This window comes from Cibotium barometz, chromosome 1, assembly GCF_041138505.1.
Source record: "Cibotium barometz isolate CiBa-2024 chromosome 1, ASM4113850v1, whole genome shotgun sequence".
NCBI classification, from domain to species: Eukaryota; Viridiplantae; Streptophyta; class Polypodiopsida; order Cyatheales; family Cibotiaceae; genus Cibotium; species Cibotium barometz.
Window position 1 is genome coordinate 79,881,558 of NC_141046.1, and position 4,637 is coordinate 79,886,194.

Sequence of the window (4,637 nt, forward strand, 5' to 3'; positions counted from 1 at the left end):
CAGATTCCAGTGAATCCTCCTCTGCCTCCTCGAAAAATACTTGCGTAATTCCCAAGTTGGCTTCTCGTTGGTGCCTAGCACGCTGTTGACGTTCTTTGGCTTCAATTCTTGCTTGTATCTTCTTAAGCTCAGCTTGTTCTTTAGCTGCCTTCTTCTGATGGATTGCATGTAACTCCTCTTGGCTCAGGGGGTCATAGTATCTTTTGAATTTACTCCCATTAAGGAATCCAATGGTTTCAACTCCGTCGAGAGTCTCCACTCGGATGGTACCTTGTGGGGTAATTTCACATACTCTATACGGTCCCTTACTAGCATATTTGAGCTTCTTCTTTTCGTTACGCACTCCATACATCAAGACTTTATCCCCAACCTTGATGTCCTTGTCTTTCAGGTGGCGATCAAACCATTTTTTCCTTCTATCCTTCTCCACAAGGGCATTGTACACAGCCAATTGTCTTTCTTCGTTTAGCCACTCAAGGATATACAGACGCTCTACTAAGGGATTACCATCCCAACCTTCTTGAGTAGCAACACGAAGACTTGGAATGGTGAATTCCCATGGCATGACTACTTCTTGGCCATATACCATTTTGAATGGTGTGCAATTAATAGCCACTTTGTACGCAGTGCGATATGCCCATAGAGCTATCGTAAGCTTTAGATCTCCCAATCCGTGCGATGAGCCTCAACAGTTTTTGTCAGAACAGATAATAAGGTCTTGTTGGTACTCTTGGCTTGGCCATTCGCTTGTTGCGGATAATAAGGGGTACTCTTGGCTTGGCCATTCGCTTGTTGGTACTCTTGGCTTGGCCATTCGCTTGTTGCGGATAATAAGGGGTAGATTTATGATGGGATATCATGAAATTTGTTGCGAGCTCCTTAATCACTTCATTTATAAAATGTGTACCATTGTCATTCACAAGTTTAAAAGGACAACCGAAGCATGTGATTATATTTTCAAAGAGAAACTTGGCTGTTGTCCTCGCATCTGCCTTACATGTCGCTTTCGCTTCAGCCCATTTGGTCATATAGTCAGTGGGCCACAATTGTGTGTTGCGGGCCGCTAGGCTAATCAGACCTACAAAGTCTAAACCCCATTTTTCAAATGGTTGGTTTACTTTAATTGGGTGTAGGGGCATCTGCTCTTTCCACTGGGGTTTCTTGTATTGTTGGCATTCATCGCAATGCTTCACAAAAAGTGATGCATCTTGGAACATAGTGGGCCACCAATACCCTGATTGTAAGATCTTTCGCGCAGTTAAGTCTCCTGAGAAGTGACCACCGGCTACGCCCATATGTGCCTCTTGCAAAATGTATAGATACTCATCCTCTCGGGCACAACGCCTAAGAACGTCATCCTTTCCTCTTTTATAAAGAGTCCCGGCTATCAGGCAATAGGGTTCGTATTCCTTGATCAGCTTTCGCGCTAGATCTTTACGAAGCTCCTTGGGTGGAAAGCCATTAACCAAAAAGTTAACAATCTTCTCACTCCATTCAGGCATTGTCTCCACCATGAACAGGGAAGTGTCAGGTAAGTCATCAACTCCCGTAGGAGCCTCACCATTAGGTATGCGAGACAAATGATCAGCCCCATGACATGTTTTTTACCAAGTCTCACAACAGCAGTGAAATCAAACTCAAGAAGAATCAATAGCCATCGTGTGATTCTTCCTATGGAGCATGGTTTGTTTACCAGATACAATAATGCTTGATGATCCACATAGAAAACAAACTTGGTGGCAAGGAGGTAATAACGAAATTTCCTTACTGCATATATTATTGCCAACCCTTCTCGCTTCGTAGTGGTGTAGTTCATCTCAGCATCATTCAACTAGCGACTGGCAAAGCTAATGGGGTAGTCTAGTTTGTGTTCTCCAGGTTGAGTTAACACACACCCACCAATAGCAAAGTTTGATGCATCAATATGCACATGGAAGATTAAATCCCAGTTAGGCATTCGCAAGATTGGAGCACTCGCCAAGGCCTTCTTTAATAGCTCATAGGCACAGTCACAATCTTCGATCCAAATAAACTCGATGAGAAGCTTATACAATGGTCGAGCTATCTCGGCGAAGAATAGAATAAACCTTCGATAATAACCAACATGGCCCATAAAGCGTTGGACTCCTTTATAGTTGGTGGGTGGGGGCAATTCTAGAATGACCTTGATTTTACTCTTGTCAGTGGAAATCCCATTTTTGGACACTATATGCGCTAAGATAACTCCGTGTTTAACCAGAATTGGCATTTAAAAGGATTCAAGGAGAGGCGATATAATCTACACCTTTCAAATATTTTTTGTAAACACATCAAGTGCTTGTCCCAAGAGGAATGAACACAAAGATCATCTAAGAAAGCTTCACAAAAGTCCCTTAGATATTCCTTAAAGGCTGTGTTTATCAATCGTTGGAATGTTGCAGGTGCATTGGTCAAGCCAAAGGCCATGACGCGTAAGGCAAACACTCTAAACTCCATGATAAATGATGTTTTAGCTTGGTCCTCTACTGCAATTGTGATCTGATTTTGTAACCAGAGTACCCATCTAAAAAGCTATATGCCTCCTTGCCTGCAACTCTTTCAAGCACATGTTCAGAATATGGCAAGGGGTAATGATCCCTTCTGGTGGTGGCTGCATTAACCTTTTTGAGATCAACGCACACTCTGAGTTTCCCATTCTTCTTTGGTACGATGACTATCAAAGAAATCCATTCTGAGTGCTCAATAGGGTATATGAATCCACATTTTACAAGCTTTTCAATTTTCTCTTGTACAATCTTTGCGTACTTAGGATTCATTGGGTAGGGACGTTGCTGGACTAGTTTAGCAGTGCTAATCATTGGAATCGTGTGTTATACCACAGATGGTGGAACACCCTTCATATCATGATATGTCCAAGCAAATATGTCTTTGAATTCCTTAAGAAGCTTCTTGAGTGTAGCTTCCTCCATCTGGGTGAGGTCTTGAGCAATAAAAACTGGGTTAGACTCCTCACCTCCGGGCCATCGTAAACACCGCTACTCCCATTGGTAGGCATTTGTTGGGCTTTTATATAGACGACTTTACGTTCCCCTGTGGTAAATGATTTGAAATGCTCGGGTGCGGGGTGTAAGTCTACCGATTCCTATTATGCCAAGTTTTTTTCTTTTAATTCCGTATCCTTTTGTTGGCGGAGCTAACTCTTGGTTTTGCTGCCTTCTTGCAGTATGACTTAGTTTCGGTTTCTCTTCGATTTCTAATTGGGCGACGTCATGAGGTTGCCGAATATACCATATGACACTTTGGAGGTATTGTCCCCAATTATCCGCTAACTTTCGATGAGCGTCAATGGCTCCTACATAACTAAGCCATTCTACAGTGGATCTCTCTTTGTTTATTGCAGTTTGTACATTAGCTCGATAGCGTTGGCGCTTATGTCTTGTTTTCTTCTTACCAAGTTTTTGATTTTTGTTTCTATCAGATTCGGACTCACTTGGTCGATCTTCACTTGTGTCCCCCTCACTCTCGGATGAACTGCAGGAGGTCACTGTCCTAGGCCTTGAGCACCTTGCTTCCACACTTGGGTGAATATTTGATTTATTCAGTTTGTTCTTGAGATTCAGATGACTCAGAGCTGCATTGGTCAGAGTCTTCATTACTGTCAGTGTCAAGGGAGTTTGCCACTTTCTCACCATCAGGAGTCAAGTGCATAACACCTATCATGTTTATTGGCACTAACGGTGGCATATCTTGCCCCTCAGGTGGTGTTACCCAACTTGTGCCTCTATTTCCCCATGTGTCTATGGTCGCCGCTAGGTGTACCCAATCCACGTTATCCAACTCAAACATACCCGGTAGGACATCCATATAAGGAGAATCTTTCCCATCATCAATCTCTTTTTTGCATGTATAGCAATACCTTAATGGGGCGGAGTAAATAGTGGTATCTGATTGATTATCGATGATAACCTTGCTTCCTAAAGGATGCGCGTGACCATTCTTAACACAAGGCTCTACACGAGACTCGTCGTATTTATGCCATTGCATGACTCCCTTCTCTTCCTTGCTTTATGTAGCCGTGTTGATGTGGCTTAAGACGGGTGAATCCCACTACAATTGAAGTCAAAAGAGTCATGCGATCACGGTTGGAGTCAGGTGAATCACAATTATTGAAGTTAGGTGAATCACACGATTGTGAGATTGAATTGTGAGATTGACTAGAAGTGGGATCACATGATCGGTTTTCTTGGATCGCGATGCACTTTTTGGAATCAAAGCGATTTATGATTCAGCTACCTCATTAGTCAGCATGTCCATCTTGGATCATAATTTGAGGAATGAATCGTCGAGATTGAACAACTGTAATAGATCACAATTTATTTATTGAATTATGCATTGAAGAGAGCTGCAATTAATGATGGCATGACACATGGATAGCCGATTCAACTTTAACTTGGATCATCGATTCAAGACAGCATGGCACTTGGATCACCAATTTGGCTTCAACTTGGAATGCCGATTGATAATGATGTAGCACATAGGTAGTCGATTGGGCTTTGATTTAAGTAGTCGATTGGGCTTTGATTTAAGTTGTCGATTCATGGTGATGTGGCATATGGGTTGTCGATTGAGCTTTGACTTGGATCATTGATTCATAATGA